Source organism: Neopelma chrysocephalum, unplaced genomic scaffold (assembly GCF_003984885.1).
Source record: "Neopelma chrysocephalum unplaced genomic scaffold, ASM398488v2 Primary Assembly neopelma1_24, whole genome shotgun sequence".
Lineage (NCBI taxonomy): Eukaryota > Metazoa > Chordata > Aves > Passeriformes > Pipridae > Neopelma > Neopelma chrysocephalum.
Genome location: NW_020897693.1, coordinates 22,448,819 through 22,475,491, shown reverse-complemented (window position 1 = coordinate 22,475,491; position 26,673 = coordinate 22,448,819). Strand labels below are relative to the sequence as shown.

The window sequence follows — 26,673 nt, the reverse complement described above, 5'->3', positions numbered from 1 at the left end:
TATTTTAGCGTTCGCGCTTGTCACCATGGCAGCCGCTACAATGGGGGAGCAGGGTGGGCACGCTCAGGGAACAGAGTAATGTCGTGGGTAAAGTGTTTGCGAGTTGTCTCCGCCGCTATCACTCAACCCGGGCTCTGCTCCTCCAGCTGAGAACGACTGCCCTTGGCCGGGGAAAAGGGCGGGTGAAACAGCTGGAAGGTTTTTGGTTCGCGTTCAGAAGGCGCATACATACACATATGTATACACACAGGCATGTATGTGATCACAGTGCTTTGCCGTCAGGACCAGCCAAGAGCCGTGACCTCTCACAAGCCCATCCTCCGGCCAGTTGGGCTCTGAGCATCGGGCAGGGGGATACGAATGGCATTACAGTGGGGGATTGTGCAACCCGTACCAGCCTCTGCCCCGGCCCCCTCCGCTTGGAGAACCTGGACACCACTCGTGAGTTTTGTCTCTTTTAAGCCAGAGACAGTAGCCTGTGAGTCGGGCTCAAGCTAGAGTCTGGGCAGGGTGGTAGTTGGACGGGAGCCCTCAGGCCTCCTTCCTATCCTTAGGGGTGGTAGCAGTGCCCTCACGTGCTACTTCAGTTTTGTTGAGAGCTGCACACTCTGCCTTCCCTGGGTATCTCTGGGCTCAGTAAGGTGATAAAATCAAGCTCCTGACTTAAGGATGATGAGAATCTTTCTGCTCTGTCTATGGAGGTGATTTGTCCTCCCTTCAGCCTGTATAACAGCATCAATAAAGCTCTTCCAACTCTAGGCAATAGCTTCATAAAAAATAAACCAGCCCCTGGAGCAAAAAGTGGCCCAGCAATACTATTCCTGGGAGCTGAAGCAGTTTGGGAACTGCACTGTTTGTCACTCTTTGGCTGCAAATCCATTTGTCAGCTGGTTATGCACACATGGAAGTGAACAAAAGCAGCAGCCTGGTCAGAGTTGGGGCAGGGACCGGGCACTGGGGCTCTCCACTTCCTCCCTTGACTGGCACTGGGGTTTTTGGCCTGTGTCTCTCTTTTTGCCAGCTGTAAAGTGGGAGTGGAAGATATGTGTATGAGTATTTGGAAAGCCTTATGAATGTTTGGAAAATGCTGTCAGAACACTCCCAGCCTTCAGACAGCAGGGTGGAAACCCTTCAGCTGAGACCCTTGGCTATTGCTTGCAGGTGCCAAAACTCAAAAGTCAAAACTGAGGCTCATGGGCAGAGTAAGGATGTTATTTCCTGCTTGCTAGGGCCATGGGCTTCCAGCAGTTCAAGCTGCTCTGCTGTGCATCTCTATGGATCTCTGTGCTTCCTCCTCTATGGAGCAGGACTGTGGAGATTAGTACAGTGCGAATGCTGTTATTGCTGTAGCCCTTTGGGCACTCAGGAAAATGCTCTCAGGCTGGCCAGAGCTGAGTTGAATAAACAGAAGATTTAGAGCACTCTTGTCTTTTTGATTCCACCTTAGTGTCAGAGGAAGCTGCCCCTGAGCCCCTGATTTCTTGTGTGTGCTTGAACAAGCTGCTCTGGCAGTTTTATTCTTCCATTTTACCGCTTATCCCTTCTGGGGTTTTATAGCGTTTACTTTACTCCCTCTCAGAGGGCTTGTGAGGTTGCCCGAGTCCATATTATCTGCCAAGCACCTTAAAATCCTCAAGAGGAGGATGCTGTGGCAGCGCCACACATTGTTATATTGCTGCTGTTTGGGGAGAGGCAGTATGTGCTCGTGGCTAACCACAAAGCCTCTCCTTACAAGATGTAGCGCCGCGCAACAGCCACTCCAGATCTGGTCCTGTTCTCAAAACGATGTAAAGCATCCCAGCTCTGCTCCATGCCTGAAATCCCTCAGCAAGGAAAAATATTTGTCCTTTGCCTCTCCTCTCCCTTTGTCACTGGAATCCCAGGATGTGCCAGCCCCCTCCAGTATGTCCTGACCCCCTGGCAGGCAGCAGCAGAGATGAAGGAGGACCCTCTCCTGATGCACCTGACAGTGGGGCATGGTGGAAATATGACATTCTGACCTGCCACGATCCATTTACATAGAGAAGAGAAACAGGAGGGGTTTGTAGTATTTGGGCTTCCCCTCATGCATGCAGAGTGGTTTCCCTAGGGTTTGGTGGGTTGCTGTGAGAGTCAATCTGGTAAAATACAATATGTGTGCTCCTGTAACTATGCAATGCCATGGCTATGGAGAACTTGATGTGCTTCACTGTGATGCACATAATGAGCCAACTGGGCCATGGTGTCTGCCTGAGCTGCTGGGGCCAGAATCAGGGAAGCGACTGTAGGTGGGCACAGGGTGGGAAGGTTGGCAGGGGTCTGGGGATAACCCCCGCAGGAGGTGGCATCTAGCCGAGTCTGAGCAGTTGGTCCTGTGGCCGAGTTAGCTGCGTGAGCCTGCAGGGCTGGTTACACCAGGGCTGTAGCAGTGCATGTGGCCCTCAGCATGGCCCGGCTTCATCTGACTGCACGACATGTGGGCTGCGGCAAGGCCCACTGCCCTGTCCCAGCCAACATGGAAAATGTACCACTTCAATTGCTCTGCTGGAGAAATAACGAATCTAGAGAAGCAACTGTCCTTTGGCAGTGTAGAGCCCTCAACCCTGAGTTAATTCCCATCAAAGTTAGGTCACCTGACTTAATGTGTAATGGCAGTCTTGTGTAAGGGGAGGCGTGCCTGTGCTCTGCCTGCTTCTTGTATCCCTGAGTAGCCACTGAGACAAACTGTCCATTTTTAACCAGTTTTGGTTTCCTCTTCTCCTCATGAGTGATGGTTTTGGAGTTCAGGTTTGGGCTCATCTGCAAATAAGAGTGACTTGTGACTTATGGGTCTATGGAAAATATTTTTTCAGTTTTTTAAAACTGGCTGCTCTTTTGTCTGGGAAAAAGGAAAAAATCTTTCTTTTGGATGAGTGTGTCCAAGAGTTCTGCTCTTGTATCTATGCTATGACATTTCAAATCCTTGGCAAATGAAGGTGCATTGCATGGGTTTAAAAATTGAAGTACTTTCTGGGCTTGTAGTTTTCTTTGTTCTCTCTCAATGTGAAGAATAAAAATCACCTCAGGTAAACACTGTAGTTGATTGCAAGTCTCAGCTTGAAACTGATGTTTTACTTGTTGACCTCGTGTTTACTAGCACAACTTTAAACTTGAAATCTGGTTGTCTGATTCCCGGAGTCAGCAAGGGAAATCTTTGAATATTTAAGTTGGGACATGGGGCTATCAGAAATCAGTGTCTCAGAAGCAGCTCGTGCATTGAAAGTGATCCTACAGATCTCTGCTTTATACATAGAAATCTTGACATGTGGTCTCTCTGCAATAGTGTTGAAACAAACAGGCCCTAGAGATGCCTGAAATAAAAATTCAGAAATTGGTAAATGTCAGGGCTGACTTGGTGACACACTGAGCCCCTGCATGTTTCCCCTTCCACTTGCCATGGAGGGTGGAAACACAAGTGAGTACCACAGTCGTAGGAATGCATTTTTATTTTGGAGCACAGCTCTGGCAGTTGGTTTGTGTGTGGAGTGTTTCCGAAGGATAGACTTCTTCCCTGAGCTCTTTTCTGTCCCTCCCAGGCAAAAAGTTGTCCTGTTCTCCAGGAAATTTCCAAGGACCAGAAGTTGTGCAGTGTGTCTTCGGAAGGGTTTTGGCATCATTCTCACACTATGTACAGGTGATTAATTGTTCACCTCATACTGCTTGTCTGCTTTAGTATGGCACTGATGGCAGAGCCCATCTGTTCTTCCACCTCTAAAGATTGTGGCATAGGAAGCTCACCCAGCATACTTGTGTCCTACTGAAGAGAGCAAGGCCATTGCTGCCATGTGGGCAAAGCTTGTTAGTGAGAGGGGTGGTTGGTAATAGCTTTGAAAGAGGAGTTTTTCTGTTGGCTGACCGTAAGCTGAGGGTGGGAGTATTTGCTCCCATTTCCCAGTCAAAAGCTGGATGTGAGGCTGCCCATGGGCTTCTCCATCTTGCTCACTTCTCTGGGGTGTCATGAAAGCAGCAACTCACCTGAAAGATGGAGACAGAAGAGTACTGTTCTTTAAATGCTCTGAATTTTGTTAGGCTAGTGCCCAATTGCTCTTTGGAGCAGATATGATGCCTGTTATCTTTGTCAGTTGCTCTTTGGAGCAGGTATGTTGTCTCTTGTGTTTGTCCTGCCAGCTTTTGTGACCTGTGTATTTCCTCTGTGACCCCACTAGAGCCTGTTTGGCAGGGGAGAGACCCTATATTGTAATGCTGGCTCAGGTTGCCTGGGCTCAGCCTTCCTGGCTGTTCCCTGCCTCATTGCTCATTGCTCATGTAAAATGAGCACTGGGGAGATGAGATCAAGGCGTCCTATTTCCTTATAGCAAAGGCTTTCTAAATGCTCTGCAAAGCATCACTGAACTAAGCATCACCTGCCTGTGGTGAGACAGCGAGCAGGAGACTGCTCTGGGATGCTTTTGCTGAGGTATCTGAAGGCATCGAACAAGTTGGTGAAGAAAGATGTCAGTTGTTTGATTCCCCCATCTTATTTAGCTAGAAAATCAGCAGTGGCTGAGGTTTACCTGCTTCTCTGAGTTGTCAAACTAGCACATTTAAGCACATTTGTATTTGCCACGATGTAAGAGCCCCTTGATATATGCTCTTCAGATGCTGGTACACCTAACTAACTTGGCCAAACAGTGTGCTCTGCTGCATTTGTTTTGTGTTGCCATTGGCTGTGGGTATCTGAATCCTGTGGAGCAGGTGCTGGCTGATGTTCACCGTGTATTCATGAATTATTTTATTCTCATCCCTTCATCATGTTTCCTCTGTGCACAACTTTCAGAGGATGTTGTTTTTCTAACAACTGGGACATCCTGCAACTTTCATGGTTTGGTAAATGATACCATTTTCAAGGACTTGTATCCCATTAAGACTCCTGCATGTGTGCCTACCTGGAGGCAGGTCTTGTAGCCTCAGGCATGTAACTCTGGGAATTGAGGTAGATCCTAAATAAATAAAAAATCTCCGACAAACTCAATAAGAGGGGGAAGAGCACTAATTCCTTGCATTGGCATATTGTCAGGCTTGATTTCACATCCTGCTGTGCTGGGGAGGAGAAGGCCTAATATTTAATGAGATGCCACAGTCCATTTCAGCAAGCTCCTTACCATTTTAATCATACCAGGTTGCTCCCTCTTGAGTCTCCTGCCTTTTGGAGCCAAGATCAGGAATGTGGCTATATGGGTTTCTTTCTGCTCTTATGCTGGGTGGCTGCATGTCAATTTACACACTTGTGAACTCTCCATCCTTACCAGCCTGCAAAACAGTTCTGCTCTCTGTGGCTCTGCAAATATCATGAGTGTTGGAAATGAGGTGGGAAAGAAGCTGTAGGTTACAGTGCTAATGCTTTTGTCGGTGAAGGTGCCCCTGCCAATTGCTGGGTTTGTCTGTGATGTTCAGCCTGGCCCATTCCCCCACCAAAATTCAGCACCTGCCTGGCTCTTCCCTGCACCTATATGGCCTCTGCTCTTCCCAGTTTATATTGGGGTGGGGGACACAGCCCTTAATGCTTGGGGTTTTGTGGCAGCCATTCCTGCTGTGGCAAGACCCCTGCAACACTGATTTTTTTGGATCTCTGTGGGATCTCTCTTACGGCATGTGAGAGGCCTGTGCCAGCTCCCTGGGGAAGGATGACTTGGTAACTGTTTCTCTGAGGGTATTGCTGCAGGAGGAAGATTCAAGGACAGTTTGACAGTTTAATATTTTATTTACAGTGTTTATGTTTTAAAAATGTGGGAATGACTGCTGTTTGCCTAAACAACAGAAAATTATTTTGTATTAATTTGTCCCAGTGGCCCATGTGGTGCATTAAAAAATAAAATAAAATAAAATAAATGGTTCACAATAGTAATACTAATAAAATCCAGTTTGCAACACTGGCATTAGTTGTTAATCAAAGTGATGCTGTAGCTGCAGCGAGGTAGCTGGGGCTTGGAGAACATGGTGATCTGGGCAGCCTGGGACAGGGTGTAGATGTGAGGGGGGAGCGAGTGTAGTGCTCCTGAAGATGATGTATTTTATTATAGCCTTCCCATTAAATTAGTGAGTGAAACGGTTGCAAGTTTTAGCTAGCTGAAGCATTCTTTAGCATGCAGTTGCTTCCCCAGTTAGATTTGTCTTTGCATATACAAAACTGCCTTAAGATTTAAAAGCTAAAAATTTAGCAGTGCTGCTGGAAACGGAATGCTTTGGGAGACATCTCAGGTCGCTGTTTGATGTTTGAAACTTGGTCCAGACACTTCATCCTGAGGCAAACGGGTTGAGTCTCTTGAAAGTCAAGGGGAGAAAATGTGGTTTTGTTTCACTGTGGTTTTGTGGCACTGAACTGGGACTGCCCATTTTGGAGTGCTGAAAATGACAATTACTCCTGTTAGAATAACATGCAGAGTAGCACAAAGGCAATGAAACAAACAGAGGTGAATGTGCTGGGTATGAAGCACGCGGGTCAGTGGAGTTCACTTGTGCTATGCATCGTGTCCTGCCTGCAGGGGAAGCCCCAGGGCAGAGCCTGGTAAGGTGGGATTTCTTGCTCTTCCTTGGCTCCCCACAGGATGCCAGCTGGTTGTGCCTATTCCATGTCACCTCAGTGACAGTCCTAGGACCTCACCCTCTCTTTCCTATTTTGGTCATGTTTGCAGTTCCCTTGTGCTCCTCTAGCCCTACCTGCCAGCTCCTACAGTTCGGCTGTCAGCTCTTTGGGGTTGTCATGTCAACTATCCCTGCTGTTCTGTCTGTACAGGCCTAGTGCAGAGGCCATGATCCACAACACCCCCCATACTACCACATTAAGGGAAAGATAAAACTAAAGTGAAACCCATGGATTGGGAGCTGAACTGGCTTATTGACTGAGCTGCAAACTCATCTTCCTTACTGGCTCTTTACATGCCTCAGTTTCCCCAAAGTCTAAAATGGAGATTTTCTCTGCTTCACAGGGCGTTTGGGAGGCTTAGCTTGCAAGTTTTGTAAAGGACTGGAGATGAGAGAGATAACCTTAGCAAAATATTTGGTTGAGTTCTCCCTTTGTATACCTTTGAACCAGCAACGGGATTAGCAGAAATGGGGCAGGTCAGGGCCAATCTGCTGCAAGAGGAAAGTGTTAAAGGCACAGCACGGACTGCTCGGTGCTCTGAACAACAGGGTTTATTAGGAAAGTTTGTATCTTACCTGCCGCTGTCTTCCACTGTGTTTTTATAAGCATATATTCTTGCAACTTATAAAAGTGATAAAGGACTGTAGGGGGACTGTTCGCTTCAGATTTCCAGGTCCCAGTTGTGCTGGTGGATGTGGAGACTCCTGAGATATGTAGGAGTACATTTAAAACAAAATCAAAAACAAAGTAAAAAAAAAATATATAGTGGTCTCTTGGGCCCCATCTTTGCAGAGAAATTACCTATGTTGTGATGTGCTTTGAGCATATAGGTAGTTTCTCAGGGTTAGTAGAGACTGGGGTTTTGATAGACAGCTGTGTGCTCCCTTTGCAGCTACTTTGTTTCTGCTGCTTCAGGGGCATCATCTCTGCGGAGACCTACCTCGACTCCCTCTGCAGTGCCAGTGCAGGTCTCGCAGCACTGTTGATGTCTAAGCCCTGTGCATCCCCAGGATGCAAATGAAGCTGCCACGTGGGGCTGCCCCGGGGCCGGGAAGCTGTTTTGGCTGGTCACATAAGGCTTGGTTGGTTGTCCTGCCATGATGGAGCTGTAGAGTTGACTTTGCACTTCAGGCTTCAAGGCTTCAGGCTGGGATAGTGCTCTAACTTCTAACTGTTATAGAACACTGATGACATTTGGCTAAAGCTGCAGAAAATTATCTGCTTTAACCTCTTGTTTTCCTTCTCCCACTTTCCAAACTTTTTGTCTTATAAGCTGAAATATGATCCTTTCGAGGAGACTTTGTTTTAGCGTAGCAGAGAGAGAAGGCACCTGTGCTGAAACCTGCATCATCCATTTTGTGTGCCTGTGAGGAAAAAAAAGGAATCTTTTTCTTGCCTTTTTGTTTTGGATAACAGCCCTGAAACAGTTAGAGCTTGGCTGGAAAACGGCTTCTAATAAATGAAGGTGTCTTCAGAGATTCTCTATGGTGGTTTTTCAAACCACACTCTGAAAAAATTTTTTCTGCAGGACAAAATTGTAAGAAATTATGCTTTCCATCTGCTTGCATGCTGAGTGCCCTGAACAAAGTATCTCGTGCCAGAGTGTGTCATGCCCAGTAGTGCCATGCTGTAACTTTGTACCTTTTGGTACCAAGTATGCAGTAAAAAGCCTAATAAGTGAGGAAGAGTGTGTAAGAGCTGCAAAAAGCAGTTTAGCTCCTTGGGTAACTGGTCAGTTAGTCTCTGAATGCAGGAATATGCATAGAGTGGCAGTGCAAATGGGAGCCATCACATCCACACAATGAAATTGAAAAAATTCTGTGTTTCTTATATAGTTTCCCAAAGTCTTAGGAAATCATAGAAATTAATAGTAACACATTGAAGTTAGCAAATGTGAATGTTGCAAGTGTTTGCTGTAGACTCCTGGTGCGTGTGATCATGTTGTGTTTCTCAGATGCTATAATATGCTTGTGATTTTTGGTGGGTTTTCTTTATTCCTTTCTAGGAGATTTTTCAGATAGTAGTAGGAATTACCAGCCACCAGGCTGCTGATAGAGTAGGCTGTATGTGTCTCCCAATCGTCTGACATGTCTCAGTTAGTCTGAACTACCTGTTTTATGCCTAAAGATAGGACACAGTCTCTCACAGTGATTTCAGGGTGGGTTCATAGGAGCATTGACAAACAGGTAGGTCACAACCCTATCCCTGCCATAGTGATGCTGAGTTTCCACATCCCTGCTGGTGCTACACTTGCAGATCTGGCTTCCCAGCTGCAGGCTGGGGTGAGCACAGTTGTATTTCCCTCATTGCTCGGAGTGCAATGTGGTGTTTATACTGAGCTTGATTGGCACCAGAAGGATGGATGCTCTGCAATGAGGTAACCCTTTCAAAAAATCTGTTGGAGCAAATCTGAGTGAACTTGCATCCTCTCTGCATTTGGGTAGTCTAAGTCTGGTTGTGCCATACCTTGAAATGCCAGATTGCTGTGCCATGCCTGCTTGTTGAGTGACCCTGTGGGGCATTTCCAGGCATTTGCAGTCTGTGCTGGAAAAACTGGACCAAACTGGCTGGGCAGTCCCAAAGATACTTTGGGAAGAGCTGGGAAATCAGTGTTCCTTGAGGACTAGCTATGAATCTGTCAGTTCAGGCGATGATGATAAGATGCAGTCAAGTGAGTTCTGGCCTTGGAGAGGCAGCCCAAGCACCTACCAAGAGCTGCCTTTGTCTGAGGTGAAAGGGTTTTTTTAAGTCAGGTCCTTGAACAGATGCAAATCTCATGTTAGGTGACTCACAAGGAGGGGGTTTACAGTGAAAATAAACACTGTCCTTACAGCGCAGGATACAGACTGAGTCCCATCTGGTAATAGGAAAAGTCTGCTGATCTGCCTGCATCAATCTCCTTACAGCATTATTAAAAATTATGAATTGTAAATTATTTACTCATTAATTTTCTTGGGCCCAAAGTCTCACCTTCAGGAAAGATGTGCTGGAGTTGAAGGAAACATGATGGGGTGATTCAAATCATTGTATGTGGCAGGGCTAATATGAAATATAGGTTATTGCTACATTCTTCCTTCTGCTGCTGTTCAGCTGTTAATTGTGCAGTGCTGCCCTTCATGATTGTTTCCTCTCCGACCTTTGCTGCCCCTTGTATCTGGGAATCAAAAGGGCTACCTGAGTTCTTCTGCCAACCCCATGGTTTTGGATGCATTAGTCATGGCATGGCAGTGCCATTACGATAGAGTCGTCTTGCCCACTGACAGCTTCCTCAGGGCAGTGGGTCTTATCAACTCTTGCTTGCACCAAGGAATTGTCAGGGGCAGTGTACTGTGAGGACCTTGTTAGAGACATTTGATGTGTGCAAAGCTGAGCCCTTTAAATCTTGGTGCCCTAGTTAGCAGGGATTTAGTCCTCTCAACCTGTCACAGTCCATCTCATTTTTCCCCCTCTTTCCTTTTACTTAGAGGATTATAATTGTTGCATTGAGCTTAAAGGGGATTGGAATGCTCTGTATTTTTCTTCTGCTTTTGCCCAATATGTCCTAAGAGACATCATAAAGAAGGACCAGGAATGGATAAATAGGTATTAGCAGCACTGCAAGTGCTGAAGAAGGGGTGAGAAAACTCTCCCTACCCTATTGTGCCTGTATTGCAGAGTCTGCACAGGATGCTCTGTGACCTCCTGAGCTATGGCAGCTGCCTGACACACTGACATTAGTCTATGTCCACAGATTGCCTGGTAAGCAGGAGCAGGGACCCCTGGCAGTCAGTTGGGCAGGACCAGCAGCTGCAGGGGGGGAGAGTTCAAATGGAACTGGGTTTATGAAGGGATTTCCTTCTTATTTTTCTGTGTCTCCCGCACCATAGAAGCCTTGTAAGACGTTTTCTAGTTCGCCAGGTGATGAGTGCATGAAAGGAACTTGCTGCTGCCAGTGGACTGCATGTTCAGAAAACCCAGTACTCAGCTGCACAGTTCCTTCATCTCAGCTTCAGCAGAATCCAAAATCTAAACTTTAAATGAAATATCTTGACTTTCTGGCGAGGGAGCGGGGAGAGGGGTGTAGGTGGGTGATGCTGTTCACTGTGGAAGAATACATAGAACTGTTAGAAAGCAGAAATGCAGGGTGACCATTTGAACTTCTCTAGTTTATATAGCAGAGAATCTGAGAAATTATGAAATAATGCTGCACATGGTATTTATTAAATATCCAGGAAATTGCTAAACTTAAGTCTTGTGACAGATTCATTAAGACTAAGTAAATTTCAAGTATCCACAATGCATCATCAATTTACTTATCCAGCTTTCTGTTAATGCTTTTATAATTCCACTAGAAATACACCTCCCACTGCTATATTTAACTTGCTGGCCCTGTGTGAAGCTTTAGTTGTGGTCTTCACCATTCTCTGTGCCAAGGATAGCCATGAAGCATGTTGCCAGAAGGTTATTTTGAATCACTAAAGGCAATTCATATCTTTATGGTCTTGAGTAGGTGAGTTGCATTTGAATGAAAAATATTTCTATTGAGGTCAGAATTTGCTTTAAGTTTTCTGTTTAATAATTTTTTCCCCAAGGTTAATTCCCATATCATTGTCCCATGTCTGATAGGGGTAAATTTAGATGCCTTTTGGTCACTGCCTGTCAGCTGGGAGCCCTTTGAGAGTCAAATGCTGCTTAGCCTGGGGTGGGCTCAGCAGCCCTGCAGTGCACAGGTAGACCTGCACAGGGTTGCGATGGAGGTGACTCCAGCCATTAGCCATGTCTGCTTGGCAAGAGCTGGGTGGGGGTTGGCAGTGTGCTGAGGATTCAGGTGCAAAAGGAGAGACATGAAGAGAAGCTGTTCTCTCTGAAAACTCAGCCACTCGGACAGCTGCCAGCTTTTCCCCTGGCCCAGCTGTAACTCTGTGTGCCAGGGGAGTGCATAGCGTAGCTCACAGTTGGATGTGTTTCTCTGTAGCAGGCTCTTTCTATATGTGAAAGACTTGTTTTGGGTCTCTTCTGGGATGGGAGAGTAAGGCATGGAGACTTTGAATAATGAACTGTTAGGGCCTACCACAGGCCTCCCTGGAGTTATCAGTTGCTGTGCCATCCTTTTCCAAGCAGTTTACATATCAGAGTTGCCTGAGATGTCCCATTTATCTTTTTCCTACCCAAGACCTCACACAAGTCTTGTGCTGCTGGATGCTTCCTGAGTATCTGCAGATCTCTTTGGATATCCAGACTGGGGGATCTTCTGTGCAGGATGAAATGTGAACAGAGAAGACAGCTTCTGTCTTGGAATGTATAGCCTCTGCAGATAAGTAAGGTAAAGAGTTGGGGATAGAAAGTATTCTTTGCCCCATTTCCTGGTGAAGAGCTGAGATTAAGCCCCTATCTCTGCTGAAAGGAAGTAAAGGTATGATTGAGATCTGCTAGCCTCTGGTTGTTAACTCTGCTGAAATTACCAGTGAAGCCAAGACAGCTTGGATATTAACTGTGTACCAACGCTTATTCCAAGAACTTTCTACTGGATTCCAGCTCTACTAAGAGACAATCAAAACTCAGTTTGCCCTCTGGTAGCTGCTATTGTAACTGGCTGTACCTCACTACTTTTAGCCTTGATGATATATTTGGATCATCTCCCCACCTCTTGTAATTTCTGTGGTCAGTGATGGGTTGGCCACCTAAAGCTACTTTGACACTTAGTGCATGTAACCTGAGCAGGCTAGGACAGCTTGGAGGGAACAAATTTGGCTTGTGACTGGAGTGGGGTGTTGGGAAATCCCCTCCCTCTGCTTACCTCAGTTATCCCAAATGCCAACTCAGGTTTTGGTGTGCATTGCTTTCTATGCGTTCATTTTGGGGGAAGAAGCAGCATTTAAGGATAAGCTGCTGGGAGAGGAAATGGGGAGACAGGTTAGAAAAAGCTTCTAAATGATTCCTGTATGTGCAAATGTTAATTATTAAACCTGCTACCACTTAGCAACATGACTTCTCGTCATGATAAGCTGCCTTTCCCGGCTGGACAGGAATGAATGTCAGGGTGTTTGCTGAGCTCTGGAAGGTGGACTTCAGGTTTTCCCACTTCAGCCCTAATACTAAATGGTGTTGAAACACTCCTTAGCAGGCTGGGGTTGCAACCAGCTGGGCTCCTTGGGGCTGGTGCCGCTTCTTCAGTCTCAGTTCTGCTTTTGGAGAGTTAAATTCTCAACTTAATCAGGGTAAAGTGTGGTTCCCCATGTTATATTATTTTCGATGCCAAATGACGTCTGTAACCATTGTCTGGCTTCTAGTTCTGTGCTTAAAGCAGTATCTTCTGTAATTAGATCTTCTGGATGGAAAATACACTGTAACACTTTTAATCGTTCTCCGTGAAGAAGTGTGTTTTCATCTGCGTCTATGTTCCTGGTGTTTGTGTGTTCTTGTTTTTTGTCTTGCTACTAAGTTCTTTACACAGATAGATAACAACATGAGAGCCTGGATGCTGAAATGCTTATATGAGTGGCCAGTGGCATGTGGCACAAGTTGTCACGGGCAATGCCATCTGACTGGGCATATGGCCTTTTCCCCACAGGTTATTAATAGTCAAATGCAAGCAAAACCAGCAATGTCTACTTTTGTAGCAGCAGAATTTTACAGGGGTGAATTCAGCTGATTGTACTCATTTCCCTTCAAATAGGAGTCTCAATGTAGGGCACCCACTGCTGCTACTGCACACCCAACTTTGTGTTGAGAAGGGGTACTTAACAAGTTCAGACTCTAGCAGTCTGAAGAACATCAGATAGATGATGATAAGTTACAAATGGATGACCAGGCATTTACCTCCATTGCTTTGGCAAGTGGTATTGGGTAATATTTGTTGCCAGTAATTCTGTAATGCAGCAGGCGAAACTTTGCACTCTAAGAGTGGGGCTCCTGGGGTATAGTCTGCACCTGGGCTGGACAACTCACTTGGTGAGGCATGCTGAAAAGCATCTCTTCTGATCAGAGAGGTGACTAGTATTGTTTCTAGGTCAGCAGCAACATGCCACCTCAAGGAAGCTCCTGACAGCTGCACGCAGCTCAGAGTCCTTAGGTAAGTCTGTCCTGTTTGACACAGGCTTGCTGTTGCTTCTTGAATATCTCTATATGGTTCTGTTGGGGTGATGGCAGTGGGACAATTGGTTCTGCAGAATTGGTTCTTCAGAATGGCTCTGCACTGTAAGAGAAATGGCTCTTTAGACTTACTTGAGGGGAGAAAATGGCCAAAATAGATCAAAAACCCTGATGATCTAAAGGAAATACCTTTGCTCCTGAGAAGGGTAAGTCGAAAATTCCCACTTATTTGGTAGGGCCGTTCAGGCTCCCTGTAGGCTTTGGTTCCAGAAGAACTATGTTCAATTCTTCTGCCAGTTCAGTACCTCCAGCCCTACCAAAGTGTATGTGAAAAGCAACTGTATGGGAATGTCTTTGATGTTAGAGGGTAGCTCAGCTATCTGTCCTCAGGACACACATCAAGTCTAACAAGGAGGAAGGTATTTATACTGTTCTTTAAGTAAGTGTTGACCTAAAAGAACTTGTCACAGTGCATTTCTCAAAAACCTGTTTAAAAAAAACTCTCTTAGCTTTAATTAAATTGATTTGGTACATTTCTGAGAGTGTGATGGTGATCAGCAATATTCTTCTTGGTTTGCTGGACTAGCTTATCTGAATTTGAGGAGCTTTCTTGGTGCTTCCTTGGGATGAGAAAGGTGTACAAAGAAGAATGGGGTGGAAGGACTTCTTTTTCTTTAGTACATTCTCCTAGTACAGAGGGGGTGTGGAAGTACTAAAATATATATTTAAAACAATTAAATGTTTGCTGAAGTGTAGGCTCTTAATATTGTCTTTCTTACCTTGTCACTTCAGCTATTTGAGTTTATTAAAAAAGAAGTTGAGTTTTTTTATTTATTTCCTCTTTACAAGTATTTTGGTGTTTGCATAGGTCACAGAAAGTGGAGATGTTAAAATAACTGCAGCCACCCTGCAGATGCTGACTGTCTCCTGTAGAAATGGCCCACGAAGAAGCTCTTGGAGCTTCTGACTTGTTTTAGGAGCTACAGAAACCATCCAATAGCTCTTCCTTTCCTCTGTCCTGTTAAATAGGTTGATAATATAATATGCAGGATGCACAACAGTGTGGTTTTAGTCTATATTGAGCCAGTTTGAATGCTCAGTGTCTGGAACCAGAAGGAAAGACTATCTTAAGAATGCTGGGATTACAGAGTAGGATTCAGTGTGATGGGGCTGGAGCTGGCTGCTCCCTGCTGTACAAGGAACTTGTCCCCAACCCCCTTTTTAAAGAGGTGTGATTTGGGAGGAGAGGGCTGCTGTTAGACAGGCCTATCTGCTCCTTCAGAGCTAAATTAACATCCTACCTTCCATTCAAGCAAGAGAAGTCCTATCAATGGATTTTTTCCTATTGTATTAAGTGACCTGGCTGTATGTCATGGCTTACTTGTGTTACCCCAGAGGGCAGCGGGTAGAGGATGACTGTCCTTGAAAGTTTTCTTTGCTGCATTGGAAAGGGGCTGCTCCCATCTGATTCAGCTGCTAGGCAGCCAGATTTCTCTCTACTGGTCAATAAACAGAAACTGCTGTTTTATGGACCAGAAACTGGGGTACTGGCTGCTATAGTTATGACTTAATTACTAGTGTCAGATTAGTTAGGGCTTGGATATTGCACCAAGCCAAGGATCTGTCTACTAGAAATGTACAGATTGAAAGCAAACCTGTATATCTACATTAAACAGATTTGTAGCAGCATCGAAAGGTTTTTACAGGGAAAACAGTCCACAGACAATAAGATTGAGATACATCATTTGGTACTTTTGGTAATAAACATCTTTTGCATTGACAGGTCATGGGCACTTGACTCTTTGGAAATGTGGTAGATGCTTGAGCATCTTCTTTTACAGATCAAGAGTCTGAGGAAGGCTCAGAAAGGTTAAAGTCTTGATTTATCCTGATTGCTCATTCTCCACTGACTTTCTCTTTGAATGTCTTTCCCACCGGGCATTTAACTGACATCACCTTCCTTAGAGCTTCAGTGCATGTTTAAATAGTCATGGCTTTTTTGCAGGGAGAGCAGGGGTAATAAGGAAAATTGAAGTGAATATACCCCCATGATGCACAGTGATAGCATTCTTTGGCCCCAAAGGGTGACACCTTTCCTCTTGGGTGTCTTTAGGATGCAGCATTGAAAGTGCTCAGGTCTCTGTTTGCAAGTGGGACATCTTGCAGTGTGTCCTGGTTAGAACGGCTGGGACCAATTCATCACTGGATGGGTGTAACCCAAAACTGTGTATTCTATAGCCTCCATGCCATTTCCCAAAAACTGTTGTCAGTAGAGGCCTGCAAGGTGGGAAGATGTTCCTGTACCCTTTTATGGAATTCCCCGCTCTAATACCCTTTTATGGAGGAGGGACTGAGCATCCGCATGCCCTTTTATGGAATGCCCTACTCTGAGGGAGGGACTGAGCACTCCCGCCTGAACTGGAGAGTATATAACTGGGAGTTTCAGAACCTTGCCACCTCTCGTGGGATCCAGAGGAAGACTCCAGACCACTGCCTTCAACTAGACTGAGACCACCACCCTCGACTGGACTGCAATCACCACTTCTGACCAGACTGCAGCAGCTCTCCCACCAGCAGGTTTATTCCCTCTCCCTTTGCTTTGGACTCGGGGGTGGGCCAAGGTACACCACTCTTGTTCATACCCTAGGGTGCTGGTTTATACATTTGGGTTTTGTGGGTTAAAACCAATTGTCTGTCTGTATAATTGTACTTATTGCATTATTTTAATAAATTGTTATTCTGACTTATAAATCTCTCTTTTGAATTGAGTTCATTTTCCCTTGCTGGTTAACTTTTAAACCAGCACACAGTGCTGCGAGATGAAGGCCCTTGTAATGAGTGGCTCAAATGAGGCAGACAGTAATGAGTTGTCCAGAAATGGTTCATTGGCTCCTGCCTGGCAGAAGGAAAAGGGTCCCTGTGATTTGTGCTTACCTAGCTACCCAGCTGAATTTTATCCTTGAACTGGGTTCCTGGTTTAGACAAAATCCCTCATGTGAAACACATGGCATTTGCACAGGGTTCTTAATTAGAAGAATTCATCATAAACATGGGCATCGTTCTCTTGTTGTTATGTCAGGGGATAGATATTAATTACATCAACAGAAACGTCTGTTGTTTTTACTATATGAAATGTGACAATCCTTGATGTCTGCAGAAAGAGATGAGGTTCCATATGATATTGTTGTGCTGCCACTATTATGCTTTTAATTAGTTAATGAACTACTGATTTTTGAGTTGAGGTAGCTCCATAAGGATTGTTATCTGTTGATTAGGAGATGCTTAAAACTTAGATATTCAAAAATATGTAGATATGCAGGGATAAAGGGGAAAATAATGGCATGTTTAAATTTTTAATAGCACCCCTCTCCTAAAATATGTTTTCTCTTCTCCCATACTGACACTAGCAAACAAAGGCATAGAGTGCAAGGAAATAATTTACTATGATAATTTCAAAATGAACAGCTTGGTTTGGGGCACAAGTAGATCTCTCACCCTGCCTTCTCTCTTTTCTGCTCTCTCTCAGATGACTAAGGGATGCCAGTTTGAAAACATGGAAAGTCCATTGTTTGCAAAGCTCAATAATTTGAGATTAAAAATTGCTTATTGGGTTCTTCTGTGTGAAGCTTAGCTTTAGTGCTGAGGATTAATTGTTCACCTTCGGGTTTTTAAGGGTCTGTGTCTTTCGTAGAGAATAAAGCAAGAACATCTTGCTGGCTGTAAATCACATAAGTGTTATTTGAAATGCTTGCCAGGGGGGTACAGCAGGGTCCTCTTAAGCTAGCAGGAACTACTGGACTACTGAAGAATTGATTTTGCTAGTTTTCTCAGCCAATAATCCCCATCTATCTCCTTGGGGAAATTTTCTTTTAACTGGTTTGTCTCCTTTCTTCCTCTCCGAATGGATATCGTGGTATAAACAGATTGCTAAGGAGAAATGTTTCCTTCCCTGACTAAAAAGGAAGTGAATGTATGGAAGCTGTCTCAGAGATGAGTTTTGAGCCCTCTTTTAACTCGGCTAAGATTTTGCTCTCGACCCTGGAGCCCTGGGAAACAATGCCAGTGAGTCAGACAGAGGCAGACAGGGCTTACAGGAAGAACAGAGTGTGTTTTGAGGAAACCAGCGTGTAACAGTTGGGCACACTTCTGCTGCACTGGGCCACTTCCCACTCTGTCTCTCACAGTATGTAGAAGTTGGGGTTTTCAGCTGCTTCTGTCCTTTAAGCACAAAAGCTAGGTGATCAGTGGTATTACTGGAGATGAATATTTGTCCATGTGTTTAATGAAGATCTGCTCATCTATGAGTGCTTTGCACTGCTGGAAGCAGTTAATTAAATAAACACTGTGGGTTTTAGATTTGAAACATCTTTTGGGAGAAGGACTTGGGTAGATGTGGAAGTAAGTGTTTGATGAAGCTGTTTTCTGTTTTGCAGTTTTCCCTTTCAGCTGAGATGGAAAGGGAGTGTTAATCACTTCTCAAGGGCTCCTCAAGACATCGCTTCAGTCTTGTGAACATAATTGTTTGTGTCCCCCAAAAGATCTTGCTGGGGCCATGCAACTGGCAGCTCTGGTAGCTTGCTGAAAGAAGCAAGAATATTTGATTTGAGAGCCTGCAGGCAATTATTACTGCTCCTCTTGCTCTGATAAGGCACTAATATTGTATTTTGCTCTGGGAGTTACAATAAACAACTGTGCCGTTTTTCCAGATTTTGCCAACTGCCAGTGGGGACAGTGCTTGGGAGGGCAAGAAATACAGAAGAAAGTAGTCTTACCAAGTTATCACTCCATCTGTCTGCAAAGGATGCCTGCATTTTCTTGTCCCTGGGTACTGCCTCCCCTTTGGGTGTGAGAGAGGCAGAGGCTGAGCCAGTACAGCCTCATACCTGCAGGAGATGGGGGCCCTGCTAGGTCATGATTGGTCTAGAGACAGAGGTCATCTTCCGGTAACTGGACTGAGAAGACACTGTGGGATGTGAGCTGTGTTTGGAAGGACTGTAGGGGGAAACAGGAGAAGCAAAAAGCCATCTCCGCTGGATGCTGACTGTGGTCCCTGAGGAAATCTAATTTTGCTCTGTTGCCACTGGTGTTTGTACTCAAGGTTAAAGCACTTGAGTGGAGGTGAAGACATCATTCTGGGAATGTTTTGCTTCACATGGGTTGATTGCAAAGGGAATTCCTGTTGTTAGCCTGTATTAACCAGGGGCTATGAGAGGGATGCTGACTGTTACTTGCCTGGTAATATGAAAGTGTGCGATGAAGGGTAACATAATGCCATTATTAACTAAAAGAAGTTGAGGGAGTTCCTTTCCCTCTTGGTTAAAAACTTACTTCTTCACGCAGGTTAACACAGTGCTCTGGGAAGAAATCGAAGGGGTGGATGTGTATAGGAAGAGAGAGAGTGGGGATGGGTGTTCTCTATATACTTTTTCCATTTGCTGCTTCCCTCCAAAATTTATCAGTCATTTGGAAATTGGTTCTGGCAATATTGGTCTTTATGTTATGATAGAGGAGTCTGTTAAAGGCATATCTGATGGGTGATGGAGTATTTGTATGAGTTTTCATCTGTTAAGATGCTACCAGGTGGTCGTTTTCTGGAGTAGTTGCTGCATCCCCAGCTCTGGGTGATCACTGAGTGGAGGACAAGGTGGAAAGGTGCCATTTGGACTAGCAGCCTGCAGTTCAGCTCCAAGGGCTGCTGGAGCAGCCTTGCTGGAAATATCCTTGCAGTTTGAGCCAGTGCCCTATATGGCTCCATAGGCCAAAGAGTGAATATTAACATGGAAATAGAGAAGTCTCACAGTCTCTGACTTAGTGCATCTAAGTGGCATGGAATGGGGAGAGCTTGTAGGGAGCCTGACAGGATGGATAAAGAAAGCTAATTTGGCTGGGAAGCATATTGCACTGTGGCAAGATAAGACCAACTTTGTTTCCTTGTGCTTTTGCCCCTGGCTCTGGACTGCAGAGAACAGCAGCTATTTAAACATCCCCGTAGATCTTCCTCCCTTTTATATGTGGCAAAAAAGGGACAATATTTTTTTAGGAAACCTGAGGTGTGAGTACACGCACAGTTTCTGAATTGAGTTGTCTGGGAGATATGTATGTGTTATTTGTGTGGGTATATACTGACAGCCTTTTTCTGCAGAGACTTTTTTCAGTATGGAGGATTTTCATCATCTTTGTATTTATTTTCCTAGTTTGTTTAAAGTAGTAATTCATATCTAGTTTTTCTCCTATGGCTCTGAATGGTACAAAGGAAATAGTGATAAGCCATTTGGTTGCCTGAGCAAAAGCACTGGATGTCAGAATGCCTCCCTTTATTTGCCAGTGGAATTGACATACCTACTAAGAGACCAAACCTGATCAATTTGGCTGATGCATTTCTGTCCCCACCAAGCAAAGGTTCATCTTGAACACCTTTAATTTAAAATCCCCAGAGCCATCCTGCAGAAATGAATGGTGGAGCAGAGGGCTGCAGGACACAGCTGCCTTCCTTCCTCTCAAGCTTCTCTTGTCTGGGGGATCCCTCAGCAAGACTTGGGACATCCAAGAGCTGGGGACAAGCCAGGTTACTCTCCTCTGTGAGGGTAGGCTTGGTCACGATGGGTTCACTCGTGTACATCCTTTGGTGAAGTCACCAGGGCAGCAGTGATTTGGAGCAGGTAGACCCTGTTTAGCTGGAGATGGTCTCTGAGCCTTGCAACAGAGGCTCCACCAGCAAAAGCTAGTGAAGCACTTTCAACTCCTTTGATTAAAACCACAATAAATGAGCATTTACTTGTGATGGCTAAGTGAAGTTGTAGTACCTCAGCCCATGAGATTTTGTTAGATATTTTAGTGTTCCCAAGTTAATGAGCCTCCTTGAGATAGGTATGTCTTTTCTCTTGACACCTATCATCATGTCTTAGACCTGGTAGAGTAGGATTTGAACTGTTGAGACTGCTTAATGCAGAGATATAAATTGCTATCGCATTGCCTTCACTGTGGTGCGTGGTCTGGGGCAGTTGTCTCTCTCAAAGCCAGCCATTTCTGAAGTAGTCCTTCTCATGCTACAATTTTGCTTTCAGTGAGGAAAAATTACTTACATTTCTGTGATGAGAAAAATTATTTCTTCCCTAATCTGTGATTAAAGACTAGTGGACTTTTGAAAAATACCTTTCTACTTTCCTCTAAGAAAACTATTCATTCTCTTGTTCCTCATGACTGACAGATATCTATCAACTCCAGGCCTTTAGTGTTGCAGTACAAACCTCTGCTGCCTGCATTTAAGCAATTCATTTGTGGGAACAGTACCAGGCAGTAATCCTCTGTGAACAATCACACAGAAATGGGTAGTGTGCAGTTGTAGCACATCAGCAAGATAGGAGTGCAAAAATTGCTCCATTTCATTATGGATCTAACTTCCAAAAGTTTGATGGTGTGAGACTTTTTTATTGTTTAACTTTAATGATTTCTAATGAAGTGTGCTGCGAAGCTTTTCTGCTCCACCTGGTTGAGGCATTGGTTGAGAAAGAGTCAGCTTTCCAAGATTACCTAAATGGACCAAGTGTTTGACTCTTAAAAAAGGAAATGTTCTTGTAAAACGATACCTTTCTTTCTGCTTCTGGAAGGATTTTCCTTTGGATACCCTTGACTCTGAACATGACAACGGTTAGTTATTTTTGAGGAGTAAATGTCTGGCAATCAACTTTTTTTGTCTTTTTCACATGCATTGGAGTAGCCTGTGAATGACATGCTGAAAACCAAGCTGTTGATCAATGTTTGTTGATATGGCAGATTGGGAAAACACTCTCATGATAGTTGTTTTAAGGCTACTGTAGATGGTTACCAGACCCTGGAGCAGACTCTAGGATTGATGGAAAAGTTTGCTTTACGTTATTTGTGCTGATCATGTAAGCTGCTTTTGGCTGAGCTGTTTAAGGGAGAAGCTGAAAGTGGATGCTCATAGCAATCTGATGGGTGTTCTGAGAAAAGTTATCACAAGGGCTCCCCAGGAGGTAAGCGGTGCAGAGGTGTGGTGCTCAACAGTGTGGGTAGAAAGCAACACCATGGTAGGTGCAGGCATCAGAAATGGCTTTGGTAAATGAAGTGGCAGAGCCCTTCAATCACAGTGGGGCTGAGGCAGAAGCTGAGCATCTTCTCTTAGCACCCTGCTCCCAGGTGGGAGGCCCTGCCACATCTATGAGCACACTGTGAGGTTTCCTTCTTGCATAAGAGGGAACTGGCTCTGTTTGTGCTGGATAAGAACCCAGCTTTAAAAAAAAAAAAAACAAAAGTAACAAAACAAGCTAAAAAGTACTGTGATGCTCCTATGGTAACAAACATCTAGAAATGCAGGCAGATCTCTATATTAACTGCAGGCTTGGGCTTTATAGCCTGTGCCCTGGTGGTTGCATATGCAATCAGAGACAGAAATGCTGCTGTAAAGGGAAACAGCAGCAGGTTTATGATACCTCGGGATCTTTTCAAATGTGAGACCTACTGCTCCCTCTGCTTGAGGCAGACTAGGAGCAGTTGCAGCTGTTGGTGTGTGTCTGTCATTGCCTGTTCACTACCCACCCAGGCAATGAGAGTTGAGCGGCCAAATGCACTTTGCAGCACTGTTATGGCTAAGCAACAATGGCTGATTATGGGATTGGCACTGGCATATCCTGTAGTTTGAGTTTATGAACCCCTTGGCCTCGTATCAGGCTTTGAGAGAGCTTAAACTAGTTGGATAAAATGGTTATCATTTGCAGCTTCCAGCAACACATTCAAAGGCAGACCTGGGAGAAGGCAAAGGGAGCTCAGCTGGTATGGTGCTTAGTTGTGTGTGCAGTGGTTCTGGGTTTTGCTTTGTTTTCGTTCTTGTTTTCCAGTTCCACACTGTTTTGGGCAGTGTTAAAATCCCACTAGAGGGAAGGTGCCAGCAGCAGAGTGCATTTTGTTTCTGGCAGAGATGGAGCAGGTTCTTCCAAAGCACCCCTAAAGCCATCTTCCTCTCCACAAGCATCTCCCGGGAAGTATGGCAGGACTGGGCAATAGGTAAGGAGAAAAAGGGAAGGAACTTCCACCAGGGCAATTACAGAGATGTAGGGGACCCTGCTATAATTGTGGAGACTGATGTTAGAAGAGGAAAAGACCTGTTCTAAGAAGGCCTGACTGAGGCCAGGCCTTGATGAGAGGCCCAATGCACCTGGAGGCCTGGATGATGAGAGGACTGGAGCACCTCTCTTATGAGGAAAGGCTCAGGGAGCTGGGCCTGTTCAGCCTTGAGAAGAGATGACTGAGAGGGGACCTTGTCAATGTATATAAGTATCTGAAGGGAGGGTGACAAGGGGATGGATCCAGGCTCTTCTTGGTGGTGCAGAGCAATAGGACAAGAGGGAATGGACAGAAACTGATGCACAGGAAGTTCCACCTGAATATGAGGAAAAACTTCTTTACTGTGCAGGTGACTGTGCCCTGGAACAGATTGCCCAGAGAGGTTGTGGAGTCTCCCTCACTGGAGATATTCAAGAACCATCTGGACACAATCCTGTGCAATGTGCTTGAGCAGGAAGGTTGGACTAGATGACCCATTGTGGTTCCTTCCAGCCTTACCCACTCTGTGATTCTGTGAACATGCTGCCTCCTTAGAAAGGTCTTGTTTTTCTGCAACCCTTTCTGAGGATGATCCTGAAAGGATCCTGGTATGTGAAAAGGAAGCTGCCTCTTGGAAAACAAGGGCTTCTCTGGCTTACTGCTGCTCTGGCTCCCCTTGGGACCAAGTCACAGGCCTGACTACCATTTCAGGCTTCAAATTTATTAAAGCTACTAACTGTGAGGTATCACTGGGGACTTGATCTGGACACTTTTGTCATGCCACTTGTTTCCGTTCTACTTTGTATGTGATTGCAGGGAAGCAGATGAAGAACTCCAGGGAGATTGGTCTCCTGCATCAGGACACACATTGGCATGTAATTATGTACAGTTGTGCCAATTAATCCTTGTAGTGGGCATGCATGATAGAAGTAGCTTTGATTGACACTTGTAATTCAGGATTGCCCTTTTTGCTGAGTGCCTAACTCTACAACCTTAAATATGCCTTTTAATATTGCTTTGGGGAAGAAAGGGCAAGAGAGGGAGAACTGTATAAAAAGCTGTATATATTGACAGATTGTGAAGAGCCCTTCATCAGTACATGTTGCTTGAACATCTATTAATTAGGGAAAAAGATTGAAAAATGCTGTCCTTACAGTTGGCTGGTTCTTGAGCAGTGAGTGTTACTCAGGACATGAGAGCTGCCATGCAGACTCTGGCTCGCACCCTGCAGCTGCAGAGACCTCACTGGCAGCTGCCTTTGTGATAATAAAAAATAAGATTTGAACGGTTAAATCTGTTTTATTCATTAGAAGGTGCTCTGCTAAAGAATATTGCTCTTTCTTGACATTGGGTGTGTTGCTGGTCCAAACACCTTTAGCATAGGCAGGGACGGACTGTCTGGAATAGGGCATACCAGTGAATACACTGCCTGGGTGCTGTTCTGGGTCCAGTGAATACACTGCCACTGAATACACTGCCTGGGTCCATAGTTCTGCCATGTTTAGACTCATTATACAAAATACCTTTTACATCTAACCAGCTACAGTAAAAAATACTTATTCCAGACTGTGTAATGCAGAATTACAAGCCAATTTCTCTTTCTTATTCACCTTGTGTAGTCTAAGGAAAGGCCTCCCGCATCTGGTGCTGTCTGTCCCTGTGCTTGCAACCACAGCTCTGCTTTTAGTTTTTTGGGGGTTTTTAAATCTACTTTGAACAAACCTGTCAGCACATTTCCTTTGTTCATGTTTGTTCATCTCCACATTCCCTTGTGGAGTCAGAAATGCAGAAACCCAACAAGAGCAAGCCAGAAATGTGAAGAATTTCTCAACATCTTTTTCTGTTTGGGAGAAAATGAGTTCTGTTACAGACTCCATGTCTCCCAACAAGCTGTTTTGCTTTTAACCTTTACCTTGCCATTGCAACCTCCAGCTAGAAATTTATACATTATTTGTCTTCTGGGTAATGAGGGCCATTTATAACATATTAGTTAAAATGGTTTCTAAACCATTTTCCAGGGCAAATAGAGAGTTGTAAGAAAGGGAAGTTCAGTGTGTTAAGCAGTTTGATTTTTCCAAACGACTGAAAAGTGGTAGAAAACTGAGTCTTGGATGAGTACTCTGTGTGTGTTTGTTTCTCATTGTTTATATTTTTGTTGTGGTGAAAATTCTGTCCTACTGATGTCACTGGGAGTTTTGCCACTGAATTTGCCTAGTCATTTACAGACGCTCAGACTTTCCTTTTGTGTTCTTCTCAACACAAATAAAGCCTGTGTGCTTCATGCAGCTCCATGCTGAGAGAAGAAAGCAGAACTCACCAAACAGAGGTCATCCTCATGAGCAACCCTCTGGGTTTCATGGAACGGTGACAGGACTGAACATGTCTAGGTTTATTTTTCATTCATCTTTAGTAAGGCTCCTGAAGGCATGGCCAAGATTCTTTGACCATCACAGCACTGGTGGCTTTTTGAGGCTGTGCTCTCTCTTTAAGGAAACAGATGTGTGGCGCTCCTTGGGCCATGGGAGGTAGCAAGGCTATGTTGCCCCAGGATGTGAATAGAGGTCACTCAGTCCTGCTGGTTATACTCAGCCATCATACTTTGGAAGAGGAGAATTTTTAAAAAAGCGTCCAGTGGATCTTGAGAAGGGAAAACTGTCTTCTTGACAGTATTGGTTACTCTCACACAACACTCCAATGGAAGCCAAAGGTTAGGATCACAGCTGCACCTATCAGAAACAGACACCCAAGTTTTTGCTATGACCCATACATGGGCTTTGAAGAGTGAAAGCTTGCTCACAGAGTGGAAACTGCTGAGCTGGTGACTGGATTGGAGCCATCTGGGTGTCAGGGAGGGAGGGGCTTATGTCAGGAGTGCAGGTTTTGTGTGATGAGAGGGAAATGGGACCGGGTTGCAGGACTCTGGGAGTATTCTGAAAGTGAAATTTGGGCAAAATCCCACTAGTTGAATATGTAGAGAAAAATGCCAGACATATCTTTTCATAAATGAACTCAAAAACAGCAGCTCCCAAAGTCAGCCTGATCAAATTTATGGCTAAGACAGGCCAAAGAAACGGCTATAGCCCAGGGTTTCTGTAGCACTGTTATTGCTGACCACAAACATTCAAACATTACTTGATTTGAAAATTAAGTGTTGTGTCCTTTACCTTCTGGATTTTGAATTTCTATATATCCACCTTTTTCTCTTCTGCAACTATGAAGGCAAAAAAATTATCTTATTAATAGAAAAGCTGTGAGTTCTCCTAACAACATAACCCAGGAGTTGTATCTTTACAAGATGATCTTACAGTATGGACCTGTGAGCACTGTGTGTGCAGTCAGATGATGGCTGCCCTTTGTATTGGACAGGGATTGACTGAGTAATGGATTTTAAAGATCCTTGATATCACTGACTTTGTTTTGCTGCAGTTTGCACCTGCAGAATGAGACAAGTGGCTATGTAAGGGACTGCGGCACTTTGTGCACAGGCACGTTTCCATGAGCAGTGTTTGTGCCATACTTGTCTTGAGTGTATTTGCCTGCTTCAGTGGTTCTGCTCTTCCTTATATGCCCAACTCTTTCCTGGTTGACAGTGATTAAATGGCAGAGCCGAGAGGCTGTTGAGGAGGCCTCTATTAAAAATGTGATTGAAGTCTAGAATGACAGAGGCCTGCATAGCAGAACACAGGTGTTTTTCGTATTTGACAGGCGTATAGGAGCCCATTGCATTATTCTTCATTGGTATGCATCCTTGATTAAATTTGCTATTGGGGAGGTGAATTTAATGCCTTTGCAAATGGGGACCCAAGCAGGAGCAGAATGTGGCTCTGAGGGTTTTGTCAGTTCAAATTGATTACTGAGTCCTGGAATTGGAGCAATGCAGTAACTGAAAAATTAATCAATTATAATGGAATATCATTTGGCTCCTAAACAAAATGGCAACA

The 26,673-nt window shown here is 44.7% G+C and overlaps 1 protein-coding gene across 3 annotated transcripts in view; it reads left to right on the top strand.

The window, feature by feature from the left end:
* GALNT16 (polypeptide N-acetylgalactosaminyltransferase 16) overlaps window positions 1-26,673 on the top strand; it is a 76,164-nt gene that overhangs the window by 437 nt on the left and 49,054 nt on the right. The gene's annotated exons all lie outside the window — the stretch shown is intronic.